Here is a 19,459-nt window from a genome sequence, read left to right as displayed (position 1 = left end):
CTAAACACACCCTTATTTATTGTAGGATTCCTGTTTATAATTAAATTGCAAAGGGGTATGAACATTTCAAGCTTAGAGCAAGGTGTTCTCATTAATTATTGAAAGAACACGGTGATCTCCGAATCCATACATACATAGACACAGAGAGACCCAGGGAGATGTTGCAAGCATTTGTTCAGTTGCAAGGAGCTAGGAGAGAGACAGTGACCTACTCACAGACTCAAAAGGTTATTATCAACAAAATAAATTAAAGCATGAGTTAGTCAATTGTCCATAAAGGATGGGCTGTGATAAGGCCAGTGTTAGGCAAGTTCTCCTTTATGCAGTGGTTCTTTTCAGCCTCAGAATCCCTTTCTGAGAATTGTAGAGAGGATCACAATGGAAGAGAGCTAATAAAGGGAGCTGTCCATCCCTGTCTCCCCTCCCCAGCTGGAAGCCAGATCTGAGCTAAAAGTCAAATTTGGGGACACAAATGCTCCACAGAAGCAGAGATCACAGCAACTGAAGCAATGCTGCCCATTTCTACAGTAAGATCTATTTTAATTGTACATTTCCTGGTCCAGATAAATTCAAACCACTAGTTCAAAATGAGTGTGATAAACTGCCCTGCAGACTTTGTAGTTTTCAGGATGAGGAGAATCCCGTATACATAAAGATTAAATTATGATCTATTCTGGGACCATGGCAGGACTAGCCACATATTCTAAAATTCTAATCCATTAAATTGAATCATTATTTATTATTAACTTACTACTCCTTAAATGCAAGGATTAACAAGACATTATTGAAGTCAATTTAGTAAATAATTATACCCCCAAATATGTGGTCCAGAACTGATGACTGTGGACTAGAAATCATAGGCCATTCACAGCCCATCCTAGAGTGAAACCAGTTCTCATTCAGCCAGGGAGTCATTTGTTCTTCCCCGCAGTCACATCACCTATGAGTCACTCATTTGCTAGGTAAGATTTTCTTACTTGGTTGCCAGCTAGACCAAGGCAGTTTAAATTAGACAAGACTCTTCTCAGAGGCAGAAGCAACACAAAGAAGATAGGCATAGGCTAGACCTGAGAGCGCAGTCACCACCACTGAAAGCCCCTCAGCAAGCCCCCTCCTGACACCTTCAGGGCAGAAGGGAGGAGTGGGTCCACTCTCTCTGCTCGTGCAGTTGGTCAACACCACCACTCAAGTGCTCAAGGCTGTTTCAACGAGAAGTTCCTGTGCCACGTGAAGGCCTTTGACAGGCACTACAGCATGGTGCTGGACGATGTGAAGGCCATGGGGACCAGCGTTCCCAAGAGTGGCAAGGTAAGCAGTCCAAGTGCTGCTTCATCTCCAAGGTGTTCCTGCACCGGAAATTGGTTATCACAGCCCTGCAGAACCCACTCATGGCTGCCAAGGAAGAGTCTCCTTCTCACCCTCTTATACCGCCCCCCAGTCCTGCAAGAACCTGCCCTTTGTGATAGGAATAATAAAGTCTTGTGGGGTATTTTTAATAAATAACTAAATTTTTTTCTAAAGTAGGAATGAAGAAAAGATGGAAGGAGGTGGGGAGAGGAGGAAAGGAAGGATAGTAAGAAGGAAAAAGAATACACTGGCTTAAAAAATAACACTGTGCAAAGGGCAGGCTTGGGGATGACTGGCACCAGGGACTTCAGTGACACTAACTGGTGCTTTTTTTCTTGTGATTCTGTGTGGTGGTTTCTCTCTGACCAGCATTTCCAACAGGCATGGAGGCTGGTCACCTGTAGCTTCAGATTTTCTTGTTATGATTTCAGAAAGCAAAATTTCAAGCTCTGGTTAGAAACAAATTCAGGAAAATTCCTCATTGTCTTGGTCTGTGACAGGTGCCCATCCTGGGATGAATCTCTATGGCCAAGGTCTTATCAAGCTAGCAGCTCCCAGAGTAGAGCATGGCAAGGAACAAATCCCAAAGAAGAGGAGCGGGTTATGTCTAGAAAGAAAGAAGCTGCCGTGCAATCAGAATAGAACTCATTCAATCTGTACTGCTTACCAGATTCTCATGACGTAAGAACTGGAAAGGATAATAAAAGTCTATGGTTCCAGCTTTTCACCTCTGTGCTAAGTTCTGGGTTCCATGTTTTAACAAACTGAAGAAATGTCCAGAGGAAGGATGGTGTTAGAAGCTATACAAGGTACAGTTAAAGGAACGGAAACTTAAGGAAGACGAAAGACAGGTACAGGAAAAAAGATAACTTTTTCATGTACATGAAGGGGCATATTTGCTCTGTGCTGCCTAGTTCTTGGGGTCACAAATGTGCCTACAGGACTCAGAAAGGTAACATAAGGAATAGAGCTGGCCAGATGTTAGAAAAGTAATAGTATATGCATGATAATTAATGTAAGTGACACTCAGCCATAAGATGTGGAAATCTACAGGAAGCAGATGTCTCTGGAGACCTGCAGAACTTACGCCCCTTCTGAAAAAGGCAGTTCCCACTAAGGTCCGTAAGACCTTAAGAATGTGCACAGGGGAGCCTGGCAAGCTACCGTCCACAGAATCACAGAGTCAGACTTAACTAACGACTAACACAAACACCTGTTACTGTTAAGAATGTGGCTGCAATATTACAAGATCTTTCTTTTTTAAAGAAAAGCTATAAAATCTTATTTTTACATGAAACGTCTCAATTTCTTCAATGTTGGCTGATTCTTTTTAAAAAGCAACAAGCAGGCCAAACAAAATACTATGTTGAAAGGGGTCCTCCATGGGGTGCCAGATTGAAATATCTGCTCAAGAAGGCAAATCTAAAACTCATCACTCAAAATTCTTACGAGTTAGGGTTTTAGTTTTTATCATTTATATGTAGTTTAATAGCTAGAGCTCTTCAATTGTGTGGTAGATGTTTTGTGAATTAGTGCACTGTCCCTGGATGTAGGTAAGTAGAAGCCAATGATTATCATTAAGGAATATTATGGAAATGAATCTGGTATTAGGGGATCCTGACTGGTCCACAATAAAGGTCTACAGATTGAAATTTTGGAAATGAGGTCAGAAAGTGTTCTCCAAGAGAGATTCTGAAGAAGTAGAAAACAATATTTAAGAACTCTATAATCCTCTTGGAGTTTAACACATCACTGAAAGAGACAACGGAGAGAGCCAACATGGCATGATATTTCTAACTGCAGGCAAGATCACACTGAAGATACGTATGTCACATGTGCTGGCAATGGGATAGGATTTTAATGGACATAAATCCAAATCTCTTTCCGTCTAGTTGCAAAAAACGTCTTCCTGGCCCCTATGACATGTCTTAGCATGTTTGGAATGAGGGGAGTGTGGTTTTGGGGGTTAAGTGTTCTGGATTCTTGTCCTTGTTCTGTTACTCATGAGTCACATGACCATGGACAAGTCACATTCCTCACTCTCCAAACAGCGTAACAATCTAGCATGGTTTCAAATTCAAGATTGCCAAAACAGTTCCCCTCACTGTCTTTTCTTCTCATAAGAAGAATATGTTCCTTTCTTGATTTCCTCATGTCAAGGAAAGTTGCAAAATTTGACTTTTTCTGGACTCCAGCGGCAAATCCCCTGCCCGCTATCATGAAGGAAGCTTCTAAGATGACATCAAAGAAAGGAAACTAGGCATCCTGGTGTAGGAGGACAACACAGAGAATTTCCACTTGAAACCAAAGACAATGATGTGCTCAGAATAAGAAAGCAGGTCTATTGCTGAGCCGTGGGGTTCATAAAGGTATACCATGGGCAATAGAAAAACCAAACCAAAGCTCAGAAATTACCTCCACAGGGGCCTGATAAGTTCTAGATAGGGCCATCCTCTTCCCATTTTTTTGCCAGTAGAATTTGGGCCGAGGAAGAAGATTCCATCCTCTGGTTGCAGCAGTATCCCTGAAACCTCCATGTAAAGTGAATATATGTCAAATCATATGTATCAAACTCAGCTATAACTTCAGATAGACTCTCATGAGAGAAAAGATGGCCAATGTTAAAAAACAGTCATGTGAATCCTAACATATTTAATTTTTTAAAAGTGACTACAGAAATATTAGTTGAAGGAGATAATGGTCAGTGTAATACTAAATTTTGTTTAAATGTGATACACATGCAGTTTGTCTCAAAATTCACTACAAAATTCATTTCCCTATTTGCTGAAAATTGTCAAGGATGCCATGAGACTAATATGTTTCACTAGGCTGTGAAGTTACACTATGGCTCTTAGTATTTAGAAAAACTGGTTGAAAACCAAACTCAGACAATTAAGATCACACAAATAGTTCTTGACAAGCTGTTGCTAATAAAATGTTTCTATCTTTCTCAGTAGAATTACCCAGCCATTAATAAACATTATTTGACTGGTAACTAATTAATAATAAACAATTCCTGCATTTTACTGAGAGGCAGTTTAGCAGAGTGAATAATGACCTGACCTCTGAAGCCGGATTGCCTGGATTAAAATCCCAACTCCCCCACTTACTAGCTGTTAAGTTGCTTAACTTCTGTAGTTTGCTCATTTATAAAATAGTAAACTTACATGATAGGGTGTGGTGAGAATTAAATAATTCAATATAAGCAAGACAGTGCCTGACACACAGCACTGTGTGACTGTAAGCTATTATGACTATCTCTTGCTTCATAAAATCCATTTGTCCCATAGTCATTCACTAGGCTGCATGTCCTCTGTACCAGGCAATACACCAGGCACAGGGATATTTGTAGTATTTCCTAAACCAGCAACAGAAGTCTGAGTGGTGTAGGCAGTGCTTTCTCAAGTACAAAAACTAAATAGCGGGTTGGAATAGGGGCAAGCCCCCTTCTCCTAACTGATTACATACATAGATCAAAAACTACTCGGACTATGCTTCAAGAGGAGGTCACCGATAATGTTTGTGAAATTTGCAATTAGTTACCCACTCAGGTGACTTTTGCCATATCTAAATTAAATTTGCATCTGGCTTAGATTTCTGTAGGAGATGATGCTTCTAATTTGTGTTTTGGGTAAAGGCCCAGCTCCCAGTGTGTGGAGAGAGAGTTACGAAGGAGGAGGCTGCGTTATCAGAAGGCCGGGTGGGACAGAGTTTTGATGTGAGCATGTTGTGCCAGTTCTCATATGTCTACAGCCCAGGCCAAAATCTGCCCTCAGTTATGCATGCACAGCTTTCATTGACGTCAGTAGGAACGGTGCTCATGTAACAGGAGGCAGAAGTTTGGCTCTTTGATTTTAATAGAATTACATGCCAAAATGTTTTGCTGATGCAGGTTGCAAATTTAAACCCCAGAGGGTCAGGAAAATGCAACAGAATTTTGTTCTGTTGGCAATCTCCTCTTTTGCACAGACCATGTCATTAAGCGAGTACTGAATTTCTCAAGTCTGACTTGGAAGCGCCTGATTGTATGGTGCTGATGAGTTGTGTGTGGCTGCCCGCTGCAGTGAGACCTTTAAGTACAATTCCAAGATTTTGTCTGTGGCTCCAGATAAGACTCTAACATGTAGCCCTAATTCGTTGTCAGTTACAGAATTCCATTTCTCATCTGGGCTTAACAACCATGCTGAAATCAGATGGTGGTGCCGATCAGACTCCACTCCCCACCTTAGATGTCTGGGGAATTATGTAATGAAATTTAGGGGCTTAGCATTCTTGGAGTTTTCAAACTAAATTTCAGTCTAATTTATTTTCAGGCATATCCATAGCATTGTCTTAATATATGTGTGGTTTTGTAAAAATTTTAATTTAATTTTATGCTATGATGTTAACAATTGGATCTCCCAGACCTGAGCATCTGGCAGTAAGTTTCTAAGTGGTAAAACACGATTCAACAGAAATATTAAGCCAGGCCAATGGACCAAAAAAAATCCTTTAACTGAGAGTGGAGATCCTTCTGATTCCTTTATCCAGCTACTCAAAATCTATTTCCTGCTTTGGGTCCAGAGAAGCAGGCTTTCTCTTGAATTATTTAGAACTAGGATGGGTGCCTGAGTGTGTCTCTTGAGCTGTGAGTTTCCTTATGGGTGACCTGACCTAGCAAAGCCTTTTTGGCCACTTGTCACTTCTTGCTCCCTCCTCCTTAAGGGAGAGATAGATTATATGAATGGGAAAGCTGGGAGCAAGAACAAATGTATCTCAGCTTCTCTGTCTTTGGGATCTTCCTGCCTACAGAGAACATGTTTTTTTGCTTTGCACCTGTGCCACAGATTTTGTCACTGTGAAGATTCTGCCTGTGACTGAGGATGAAGTCTTTTATATTTCAGAGACTGGTATTCACAAACCCATCTTATGTCAACCACTTTCTCCAACAGCTTCAGGAGCAACAGAGCCACCATCTTGATATCTGCCAGCTTGACATTTTAATGAAGGGGCATTGGCAGACAAGCAATAAATTATCAGCTAATGTCTAAAACTGATCAATTAATTTCTAAGAACATCACTTAGAAATAGGGGAGCAAATATCAAAGAGAAAACACATCTTAAAAGTGGCAGCCTTTGAAAATCAGATTGGGAGAGGAGGGTTGATGCGGCAAGAATCCACTGTCCTCACTCTCCTTCAAAGCTCAATTTGGTTTTGACACTTGGTGAATAATTCATGATTTAACGTTTACTATCGATATATTATGGAACTATAACACATCAGAGTGGAGAAACTCTGATAGATCTCCAGTGGTTTTCAAATTGAAAGTCAAAATTGGTGTTAGCATGCCATGAAATCAATTTATTGGATGGTGACCAAGACTTTGAAATGAAATGAAATAAACAGAATAGGTCAGAGGGCATGATAATCTGGATCATAATATAAAATACATATTTTTATCGTGGATTATGATTAAAATGTTTGAAATCTATTCAGTTTTTCCAACTTTCCACTTAACCCTCAACCACTTTCCTTAACTGTGGACCCACTCTATCTACGAAGCCAAGTAGTTCTAAAAGAGAGTATGCATATGAAAATACTTTGAAAACCATAAGGCTCAAACCACATTGAAGCTGTTGTTTTGATTTCTCAATGATAATGATGATGATGATGGGGGAAATGTCTGATCTTCAATTTTGTGCAGCTCTTCAACATGAAAGCAGTCATAGTACCAGGCCCAACCCCACACTTACACTCTTCTAAGAAGCTTGCAACTCTAGGTAAGGTGTGCACCAAGCTCCAGATCAGTCAGACTGATCCTTAGGCTGCAGGGTAAGGTAATGGCTATGGCAGACTCTGGAGTTATACAGACTGGGATCCAAATTTAGCTGTGCCACTGACTCACTATACAACTTGAGCCAAATTATTTAACTTCCCCAAGTCTTAGGATATCACCATTATTATCATCGCCATCATCAAATCAACTATTTTTGTTTTATAGTCTGAAAACATGAAAAAAAAATACTCCTTGTTTTTACTGGAGAAGCTGCAGGGCCCCTGATGAGACAGAGATGTTGCCTGAGCTGAGGGACAGCCAGGGAAGGGGGAGAGAGGGCTCTGCTTCATCTCCCATGACCTGTGTCAGGCACCCGTGAGACACACTGCACTGGGCTCTTGATCGCCCAGGGCCCTCTGAACACCACTGACTCTACCCTCTAGCTTTTCTTTTTTTTAATTTTAAATTCATTTATTCTTTTAATTGAAGGATAATTGCTTTACAGAATTGTGTTGGTTTCTGTCAAACATCAACATGAATCAGCCATAGGTATAACATTTTGCATCCCCACGTCTAATATCCTGCTCTAGCCAGTCACACACGTTTGACCCACTGGCATTTTGACTCAGGGTTCAAGACTCAGTGTTCCAAAGCATCCACTGTGCACCCAGCCACACGCTTGCCAATAACAGAAGAGCCTGGGCCCCAGCTACATTGGACAAGTGCAGGTCTTAGGGAAGGGAAACCTCAGCACATATTTCAATTCTGCCACTTTCTCTCATAACCTTGCTAAATCATTCCATTTCTCTGATCATACTTGCTTCCTCCAATGAGGTCAGACAAAGACCAAATAGAAAATCAAGAGTCAAAATGCAGTTAATGAACATTTGGAAATATTTCAACTTCCCCAGAGTGATATTAATGAGAGCAAAACAATATGTTATACTGTAACATATATTTTAGAAATGCTTTTAAGTAAATAAAAATAGTAATAAATATTGTTCTTTTTTTTCAAGTTGGCATTTACTATTTATTGGGGCTTCCCCCAGTTAAACGATCTGCCTGCAATGCAGAAGACAGGAGACACGGGTTCGATCCTTGGGTCAGGAAGATCCCCTGGAAAAGGAAATGGCAACCCACTCCAGTATTCTTGTCCTGGGAAATTCCAGGGACAAGGAAGCCTGGTGGGCTACAGTCAGTGGGGGCGCAAAAGGTCGGACACGATTGAGCGACTAAGTATGACATTACTATTTATACAAAAAGCAACTTCCTTTGATATTCATTCCCTCTCACAGTCTGGTTCTACTTACAGTTTTTATTTCATTTTCCATTGTTCCCCAACTCTGCTCACCCCATGCAGTACCCACACTCAGCCTCAGCACTTCCCAAACATGTCCACCATTTTCATAATCCCATGTTTTTGTTCATGCAAAGGTCTTGTTCCCTCCCCTAATGACACACTCGCCTTCAAGCCCAGCCCAAACGTCACCTTATCTGCAAAGGCAGCTCCCAACTTCTCCCTGAAAAAAAAGGGGGAAAGTGTTAGTTGCTCAGTTGTGTCCAACTCTCTGTGACCACATGGACTGTAGCCCACCAGGCTCCTCTGCCATGGAATTCTCCAGGAAAAAATACTGGAGTGGGTTGACATTCCCTTCTCCAGGGAACCTTCCGTAAACAAAACTAATTTTTCCCACTTCAGGACTCCCATAGCATGTAATCCCTATGGATAGCATAGGAAGTATCCCAGGATATCATCGCAGTTCTATCTGTTCTCCCCTAGACCGTCAGCCCCTTGAGGGCAGAGACTCTTCCCTCCGTGTTTGACATCCCAGCCTTTCCACAGTGCGTGGCACTTAACAAACAAATATATAGTAAATGTCTGATCAAAGAACAAGGTTATCATGACTCCTCAATATTTATAGCCTTGGACAAGGTTATGAAAGAAATTCTCATTCTTCTCCATCAGGCACCAAAGCCAGTTAGAGGCCCAGCCCTTGTGAGTCACAGGCCCTTGTGATCAGGTTATAAATCAATTTTCAGACTGAGGAGATCAGCATATGGTCACCAGACATTCTGCAGTAAGTAATGATAGTCTGTAGTTTGGACTAAGATGTGCAGTAATTAAAAAAAAAATCTTATTTAGAGAATGTTGAAAATCTTGGGGTTCACATAGGATGCAGGATTCCTGCCACAGTTACTGAGTGTCAGGAGGGGCGGTCAAGTGGCCTGGGTCCTTTGAACCTTCCCACCATCCATCATAGTGCATGGCTCTTACTAAGGAGTACTGAACCACGATGGAGCAACTGATTCCTAGTGCCTGTACTGGCTACTTTGAGCTCTGGATACTTCAGACAAACATGAACTCACAGCCATCTGCGTGGACTGATGGAGTCTTTCTGCATCCCCGAGTGGAGAAGATGAACACGTACGAAAATATATGGAAGAAAATATGTAGCAATATATAAAAAAAAATTAGTCACTCAGTCATATCCAACTCTTTGGGACCGCTCTGGAGGAAGAAATGGCAACTCACATGAGTACTTTTGCCTGGAGAATCCCATGGACAGAGGAGCCTGGAGGCCCGCAGTCCATGGGGTTGCCAAGAGTTACAACAATGACTCCTGGGGAACCACCAGCCTAAAGAGTCTGACTGTCAGTGTGTGGAACTGGTCATGTTTCTTCTGTGAATACTGACCCCAGACCTGTCCACCTACATGGCATGCCCACTCCTTTATGTCTTGGTGTGAAAGTGAAAGTGTTAGTTGCTCAGTCGTGTCTGACCCTTGGCAATCCCATAGACTGTATCCTGCTAGGCTTTTGCCCAAAACTAAAGTCAGAAGAACTAGAAAAATAATGAAAATTTAAAAGAATAATAAAAGCTTATATTTCATCTCTCTGGGATTTCTTATAACTGAATTACCAGTCACGGTTTAGAACTTTTTCTCTGAAATCTCACCAACTTGCTTCCCAGTTACATTCTGACTACCTGGCCATAGCAGCCAAGGTAGATGTGAACACCAGCAGAGAATAGCAGCTGGTCATCAACAGCTCCAGGAGTGAAGACTTTAATGCAGGAGCTTCAGGGGCAGATATGGAGGCTTGGCAGCTGCAGGCTTTCTGGATACTGCTGGAGTTAGAGCATGTTTTCAAAGGGATGCCAGTTAGGTAGTGGCTACAGGGTGGCTTTTAGTCAAGATGGTCTTGACTCGAAACCCAGCCACTGGTAACACTGACAGCCATGTTTTCAGAACTACTCATTTTGCTGCTTCTTAATAAAAAGAATCTGCCGACAATACAGGACACCTGGGTTTGATCCCTGGGTCAGGAGAATCCCCTGGAGAAGGGAATGGCAACCCACTCCAGTATTCTTGCCTAGAGAATTCCATGGACAGAGAAGCCCGGTGGGCTTGAGTCCACGGGATCACAAAGAGTTGGACACAACTGAGTAACTAACACCCACACACAAAAAACGATCATCTACATTCATATTTTCCAAGGCATGTTTTTAAATGTTTGATTATCTTGTTTAATTTGTTACATTGCTCTCCCTTAAGATGTGTGTAAGCTCTTTTGGCTGTTTTCTCCTGGTTCTTGATCTCATCCCCTTTCACCTTCTTTAGACTTGGTTCCACTTCAAGTATTTCTTATTCTTCAGCCTTCCTCCCCCTCCATATGGCAACATTTCTTCTTCTTTCTACCCGTAAACATGATCAAGATGTCTAGAGTCTCTTTCTTCAAAAACCCTCAGTGGCTCTCCAATGCCTCCTAAATTCTGAGTACACTGTCCTTATCTGACATGCAAGGCCAAGTATAATCTAGTCCCAATGTGTCTTTCCATTCTGATCTGCTGCCATCCCTATCTATAGAGATACCCCAAACGGAACCTTCACCAGTTTCAAAACACGCTCTGCGCTTTCTCATTTCTAGACCTTTGCTTGTGATGGTCCCTCCATTTGGAAGTCTTCCATTTGCTCTCCATCTAGAAATAAGATACTGCTCAAACAGTACCTCCTTCATGAAGTCTTTCCTGATTCCCTAAATTCTGTATGATCTCTCTAAGTTCCAATCCCAATAGCACTTGATACATAAGAACTTCTCTTGTAGTATGAATTGATATTCTACCTTGCACTATAAATATGTCCATACCTGTCTGAGTATTCCTACTAGACTGTACATTCCTCGAGGGTGAGGAATATATGTTATTATATGTCTGTAACATTCCAGACATGGCAAATAGAGGGTGAAACAGTGGAAACAGTGGCTGACTTTATTTTACTGGGCTCCAAAATCACTGCAGATGGTGATTGAAGCCATGAAATTAAAAGATGCTTACTCCTTGGAAGGAAAGTTATGACCAACCTAGACAGCATATTCAAAAGCAGAGACATTACTTTGTCAACAAAGGTCCATCTAGTCAAGGCTATGTTTTTCCAGTGGTCATGTATGGATGTGAGAGCTGGACTATAAAGAAAGCTGAGTGCTGAAGAATTGATGCTTTTGAACTGTGGTGTTGGAGAAGACTTTTCAGAGTCTGCAAGGAGATCCAACCAGTCCATCCTAAAGGAAATCAGTCCTGAATATTCATTGGAAGGACTGATGCTGAAGGTGAAATGCCAATACTTTGGCCACCTGATTCAAAGAGCTGACTCATTTGAAAAGACCTTGATGCTGGGAAACATTGAGGGCAGGAGGAGAAGGGGACAGAGGATGAGATGGTTGGATGGCATCACTGACTCAATAGACATGGGTTTGGGTGAACTCCAAGAGTTGGTGATGGACAGGGAGGCCTGGTGTGCTGTGGTTCATGGGGTCACAAAGAGTCAGACACTACTGGGTGACTGAACTGAACATTCCAGACCCTTGCACAGACTCCCATACATATTATCAGAGTACACATGCATTCTCTCATTATAGATACTATATAAATTCAGATGTCAGCATAGTGAGTTCTATGAAGCAAAATAAAGTGTAGTAAAAAATTCTTTTAAAACATCCAAAGAAAATTATAAGAAAATACTTCCCTAAGACGTTGACATAGAAGCAAAGAACTGAAGGAGATAGGAAAGTGAATCATGTAGCTTCTAGACACAAGGACAAACAACTGAAAAGGTCTGAAATATATATGTCTGAAGAGTCTGAGGAATAGAAAGGAGGTCAGCGTGGCTGGAATGAGACAAAAAGAAAGATATGAGGTCTAAGAGGTAATGGGGAGAAACATCATTTAAGACCTTGTAAACCATTATGAACTTTCCTAGTGGCTCAGTTAGTAAAGAATCTGTCTTCAATGTGAGAGACCACCTGCAATGTAGGAGACCTGGGTTTGATCCCTGGGTTGGGAAGATCCCCTGGAAAAGGAATTGGTAACCCACTCAAGTATTCTTGCCTAGAAAATTCAATGGACAGAGAAGTCTGGCGGGCTACAGTCCATGGGGTCGCAAAAGAATTGGACATGACTTAGCGACTAAACCACCAAACCATTATGAGGACTTTGGGCTTTTACTCTGAGTATGATGTAAACAATTCTGCTCAAGGCTTTTGAGCAGAAGAATGATGTACTCTATCTTAATTTTTTACAAAGTCTCTCTAGCTGCTGTGTTGAACTGCAATTGTGGCAGCTGAGAAAGGGCTAACACAAGGAAGCCAATTAGGAGATAATGTAATTATCCAGGTGAGAGAGAACTTTGATGTGGACCTGGGAGGTAGCAGTGGAGGTGGTCTAAGTCTGGATACATCTATATGCAGGCCCAACAGGATATGCTGAGAAATTAAGCACAGAGTGCGCAAAAAGAGACGTTGACTCTAATGTTTTAGCCTGAGCAACTCATGCGAAGAGTTGACTCATTGGAAAAGACTCTGATGCTGGGAGGGATTGGGGGCAGGAGGAGAAGGGGACAACAGAGGATGAGATGGCTGGATGGCATCACTGACTCGATGGACATGAGTCTGGGTGAACTCCGGGAGTTGGTGATGGACGCGGAGACCTGGCATGCTGCGATTCATGGGGTCGCAAAGAGTCGGACATGACTGAGTGACTGAACTGAACTGAAATGAACTACATGCAGAGTTGCCATTTACTGAGAGATAGGTTTGGATTCTGTGCAATTTACTGAGTGAGGACTGGGTTCCGAGCTCTGGAAGCCACCCCCTCGTAGTCTGCATGGATCAGCTGCAGCCCACACCCAACAGCTTCTGCCCACGGCCTCTGGCACATTTCTTCACCACTGTCAGGCTTCGTGTTCTTGGAGTGGACATGCTACCCTCAAAAAGCTCTGAATCTCAGCTGGGGGTGGATTTCTGCATTTGCTATTGCTATTTCCCTTAGAGTCCTCTTTTACTCCTTCTCTCAGCCACTTTTTCTAGTGTGTAAAATGATACACTGCTGCTGCTGCTGCTAAGTCACTTCAGTCGTGTCCAACTCTGTGCGACCCCATAGACCGCAGCCCACCAGGCTCCCCCATCCCTGGGATTCTCCAGGCAAGAACACTGGAGTGGGTTGCCATTTCCTTCTCCAATGCATGAAACTGAAAAGTGAAAGTGAAGTCGCTCGGTCGCGTCCTACTCTCGGAGACCCCATGGAGTGCTGCCTACCAGGTTCCTCCGCCCATGGGATTTTCCAGGCAAGAGTACTGGAGTGGGTTGCCATTGACTTCTCCGAAATTGATACACTAGTATGAAACAATTCTTCATATCATAATTTTTCTGTTTGAATCACTCGTGTGTTTTCTGATTGGGTCCTAACTGATACTGTCAAGGAGAGGAAAGGACCCGGCAAAGGAGCAGTCAATGACGAACAAAGACAGGTAGAAGGGGGCGGGGCCTGGAATCCCAGGGAAGAAAACATTCTGGAAATTGAGAGCCACCCAGTGAGTCAAATGGTGATGATTATAATGTAAGAGGAGGATGGAGAACTGATACTGGGATACAGCAATGCAGAGGACTTTCGGTAACCTTGAAAAGAGTGTAGACCAATTTTACCTGTCCATCAACTCCCCCCAACACACACAATTCATGGTATCAGGTCCTGATTTTGTTGGGAAGCCATCCACTGTCTTCTCTCATTACCTCTGGTCTGAGTAGGCTTGACTCCACAGCTGGGCATATGATACGCCTGGCCAGAGCAAGGCACCCATTTGTTACAATGACTGGTTCAGAGATGAGCACATAACCCAAATTGCTTCACTGAGATTGACATCCCAGGCAGCAAGACTAGAGCATCCAGGAAATAGGAATCCTTTTCCCACTGGACATGAAGCTGGGAAGACAGGTTATAAGCCCAGAGATGCTGGTATTCACTGTACCACCCAAACAGGAGAGTCTGACTGAAAATGGAGCCAATGCAAAAAAACCATAGCTAAGAAAAAACAAACCCCAATGACATGTGTGTGAGCCCTCAGATCTAGTTAGCCTGAAGCCACTCCGGGTTTTTCAGTTACATGAGATTATAAACTCCTTCTTTTCTATTCCTGACAATGGTGTTTTAGTTTTCTTCACTTACAACTGAGAGAGTCATGAGCAAAATACTGATGTTTAATTAGCGCTTGTAGAATGGAGAACAACTGATGAGAGAATTGACTTGCCTAAAGTCTCTGTGGTCAAGCTGACTTTATAAACCAGGTCTTCTATTTCTAACAGTGCTTTCCAAGTCTTCCATCTCTAGCAGTTCTTTCACTAAACCAAACTCTTTGCGAAGGAAAGCAGCAGCATTCATTATGACTGCCAGCAATCAGCTTAGGGAAGAAAGAGGACTAACACCTTTTGGTATGACTGAAGATTTTTCTGGATTGTATTGAATGGCCTTTCTCGTTTCCCTCTATGGCATGAGAATGTGTCATAGTGAAGAATGGAGAATGTCAAAGTATCAGAGGGGAATGTGACTGAGGGAACTAGTAAAAAGCTATTTTGAAATTAATTGGAAATATGTAAAAATCCTTTTAAGAACATCCATTCTTGTCTAGGGCTAGGGCAATATAAATCATAGTCTCAGTTTTCCTTTTACCCCCAGATGCTATAGTAAAGCTGATTCGCCCCCTTGATTAACTCAGTTGCAGACACAATAAGCTAATTTGACAACCAGTCCCCCTCGGCAATGGGTAGCTAGGGACATCAGCTTCCTTGATGAGTCACACGTGTGTGTTAAACCACTGTTTGCCTTCTGGAAGCCTTGCCCTGGCCACACTAGGAGATGTCCCCGGTAAGATATAAATTTAGATCCCTGTGAGGTGGACAGACAGCTCTGTCTCCAAGCTGCCACATGGCATCACCCCAGTGTGTGTCTGAGCCCCAGCACAGGAGGAGGGCACGATGGCCCTGTTGCTGAAAAGGTGCTTTGTCTGTGTCTATGTCTGTGTGTTTTAAAAATCTCAGAGCTTAAATCAACCCATGAAATATTCATGGGGATCTAAAGTAGTGGGCAAGCTAACGGCCTTCTTATGGAATATCAATATTCTTGGAGCCAGTCTTAATCCAATATTCAGAAAGCTTCTCTTCCCTCCTTCGTCACTTTGGGGTCAGACTTATTTTCAGAAACCCTCCACCCTTTCACAATCCGGCTGCATTAACAGGATGGGTGGTGGCAGATGGGCTGAGGGCAGAGCAAGACGACAAGAAGAAGGCACTCGGGGGTGTGGGTAGGGGGCCGGGGCAGAGGAGGGGCTTCCCTCCCACACGCAGTCACAGGTATGTCCAGGAGAGATGTTTAGTGCGGACACCCCGGGAAGCTGTAGAAAGTGTGCACAGTCGGGTGACTGGCTTCAGTGTTTTCGTCTAGTCTACGATTCCAGGTGTGTACGTAGGATTTTCCTTCCTGGCAAGGGCCAAAGGGAGGGGTGCGGAGAGGGAGAGAAGGAGGTCCTAACCAGTGTCATGGAAGGAAATTACTGCTGGAAAAAGAAAATATTTTCCTTCATCCATTCTCTGTCGCATCTGGGTGCCCCTATGAGCGCAGAAAGATGTACAGGATGGACGTCTACAAAGATAGACCTTGCCCAGCAGACGACTCGTGTGCTACCCAGTGACCCCTGCCTGTCCCCGACCCCACCTGGTCCTTCAGGCCTGCCCATCTCCATTCCCCGCCAACCACATGCCTGCCCTAAAGGTAGGGTGGAATTCTACCTTCGCCTTTTCCCTTCTCGGCCTCTCAGTTCAGACTGCCAAGAAGGGGGCCAGTTCAGATGGTGGTTTCCTGATGTGGGTACCTGTCCCTCAGGACTGGAGTAAAGCCTGCCAGCTCATTTCAGGTCTGCCTGCCCAGAAACCATGGAGCAGGCTGGTCCCCGGGGCTGCTCTGTGTTCCTGAGACTTATCCAGCACTGCCCTTGCGGGTGCCCCAGGAGCCGGGGAGGCAGAGAGACTTCTTGGAGACTGGTGCTCAGAGCAGTACTGCCAAGCCAAGCTGGGAACTGAGGAAGCCCAGTTACATGCCTAGTCGAGGGAGGTAGGTGTGGACAGCAGGCCTGGGGAGAGAAGGCTGCTCTCCACACACACCCCCTCTTCCACCAGCTGGCTTCTCTCCAGCAAGAGTTAGTGAGCAGCAGTGTTCAGTGCACGGCCTCAGAGGTTGTCAGTCAGCTGGAAACCCTACCCTGGGGCCAAGAGGAGGTGGAGAGGGGCCCCGGGCCATGGGCACTTCCCTGTATATTGCTCTTCCAAAAGATAAATCTTCAAATCCAGGCTTGAGAAAATAACTTTTTTTTTTTTTAACTTTCTGTGCTGATGTGCTGTAAACTCAGGGAATAAAGCAATGACGGTCAATTTTACAAATCAACTCACTGTTTTCATCTCACATGCTGAGGCTTCTTGACGCAGAATTTGGAAAAAGGGAAATGCCTCGAGTCAAAGCAACATATTTGGGTTTTCTCTAGAGAAGCTTGAAACTTACTAGGTACTAAGTTACACAGATTGACGAACAGTAAAGAGAAAAGTGCCAGGAATGAAGAGGCCGTGAGAGGACAATCCTGGTTCATGACGTTTCGCTGAGTCGGCTCCCTCTACGATTACTCAGCAAACACCTACGGGAATTCCCGAGGGTCCTCACAGACTGCTCACCCCGAGTCATGTCACCTACTGTCTAACACTTGTCCCTCTCCAGCTATATCTAAGCCACCAGGGAAGCCTTCAACCCATATCTAAGTTAAGGGGTGCTGTTTCTTAGGGAGACTTTCTTACTGTTCAGATGCTGTTGTATAATTATCCTGCAATTGCAAAGGCCAAAGAATCACTGCTCCCTATTTTTGAGTGACTCTCCTGCTACTCTCCACCATCCACCCACCACAACCTTCACAGGAGAAAGCGAAAAGCCAAAACCGGCTGGGTCCACATGTCACCTCATGTGCTTTAGTCTACTTGCTGTGTGACCCGGGGGAAATTACTTCACCTCTCTGTGCTTTAGTTTCTTCATCTTCAAAATGGAGATAATAATAGTACCTATCCCGTGGGTTTCTGTGATACATAAGTGAGATAATATATGTAAAGATTTCTAGAACACATAGTGCTTATAGATGTGTTAGCTGATATGATTACTTTAATAATTATTATCAGTGCCCCCAAAATATTAATTGAGTAGGATTCTTGTCAAGTTCTCATGGAGGAAATGTCCTCATTTGTTAATTAATGTAGAAATACTAAACAGCCAGTCAGCCCTTAAGGTCTTACATAACTTAAATCTCATCTCAGTACAGCTTGATTCAGCTCCACCAAAGGGAGAGCAGAGTTTAATTCCTATAATATGAATCTGTTGTTGTTCAGTCACTAAGTTTGGTCCAACTCTTTGCAATAATATAAATAGGTGACTGTAATATAAATAGGATAAATATAGATAGGATGAGGACCTGGCTGGAGAGGCTTCACAAGGAACTCAGCAAGACTGCACGGTATCTCTGAGCCCAGGATTGACAGAGCACAGAGAAGCCTGACCAGTCTTGCTGGCCATTCTCTGTTTCACCTAACCAGTTGCTCAAGAATACTGCAGCACAATACTCCTAGCTTAGATAAGGTCTCTGTCCACACATTCTCAAGCTGAGGTCCACATATTCTGAGGTAAAAATAAATCCACTACTTTAGCATTTGATGTGATGCAGATCATTACTGACAGGCTGTGCTTATTGCTGTGTAAAGCACCCTACCTAACACTTGATGTTCCTTCATTTGATCCTCATAATATCCCTAATGGTAAGTTGATTCTACTTACCTCCCCATTTTATTGAAACTCAGAGAGGTTAGGTAATTTACCCCAGGGCACACAGCTAGTAAGTTGAAGAGCTAGAAACCAAATCAGAGTTTATCTGGTTCCTGAGCCTGCTATCTTAACCATGAGCCTGTACTCTTAGTACATTCAAGGTGTTTTTAAAAGGAATCTATCATAGAGTTGGATGGCATCACTGAATCAATGGGCGTGAGTTTGAGCAAACTCTGGGAGGTAGTGAAGGGTGGGAAGCCTGGCGTGCTGCGGTCTATAGGGTCACAGAGTCCAACATGACTTGGCAACTGAACACCAACAACAACCACCACCATATAGGACTATAGTCCACTGGAATGCTGTTTGAAATCCATATAGATTCTTAGCAAAGATTCCTCAGTCTCCTGTTGCTGAAAATGAAGTGCCTTTGATGGCTTGTGCTCCACAGTTTGGCAAGTGCTTCTTCCTTTATAGTCTTTTCAGGAGCTGATCCCACTCAAAATATTCAGCTATAGACCCTAGCCAAGGCTAGCATGCCAGCAGTTTCCAGATAATATTGCATTAGGTATTGCCTATAAGCTCTAACTACTACATATTGAATCCACATAATTGACCCATGTCTTAAAGAGCAAATAACTAGGCTGATAATCTGTTGATAACTTGAATTCTCTGTTTTTCACTCTCTTCACACCCATATTTAAGATATAGGTCAGTCTGGGAATCCTGACAGTAGTGTTTTTCAAAACTGGGTTGAACCCCCTTTGGTTCAACCAGCTCAGTTCAGTCACTCAGTCGTGTCCGACTCTTTGTGACCCCATGAATTGCAGCACACCAGGCCTCCCTGTCCATCACCAACTCCCAGAGTTCACCCAGATTCACTTCCATCAAATCAGTGATGCCGTCCAGCCATCTCATCCTCTGTCGTCCCCTTCTCCTCCTGCCCCCAATCCCTCCCAGCATCAGAGTCTTTTCCAATGAGTCAACTCTTTGCATGAGGTGGCCAAAGTACTGGAGTTTCAGCTTTAACATCAGTCCTTCCAAAGAATACCCAGGACTGATCTCCTAAGTGGATCATAAAAACAATTTTGTAGATCTAAGCCACTTTACTTTTTAAAATTAAACAGAATAGTATATACACTAGAGACTGGAGTGTATCACATGTAGCAAGAGATCATAAACACTA

The 19,459-nt window shown here is 43.2% G+C and overlaps 1 pseudogene; it reads left to right on the top strand.

Annotated features, from left to right (window-relative positions):
* The first annotated feature begins 280 nt into the window (after positions 1 to 280).
* On the top strand, positions 281 to 1,792 carry LOC112441772 (small nuclear ribonucleoprotein Sm D2-like; annotated as a pseudogene).
* Positions 1,793 to 19,459: the final 17,667 nt, after the last annotated feature.

The sequence above is a fragment of the Bos taurus genome, chromosome 16, assembly GCF_002263795.3.
Source record: "Bos taurus isolate L1 Dominette 01449 registration number 42190680 breed Hereford chromosome 16, ARS-UCD2.0, whole genome shotgun sequence".
Taxonomy (NCBI): Eukaryota; Metazoa; Chordata; class Mammalia; order Artiodactyla; family Bovidae; genus Bos; species Bos taurus.
The sequence above is the reverse complement of the archived record's forward strand: the minus strand, read 5'-3'. Positions and strand labels throughout refer to the sequence as shown.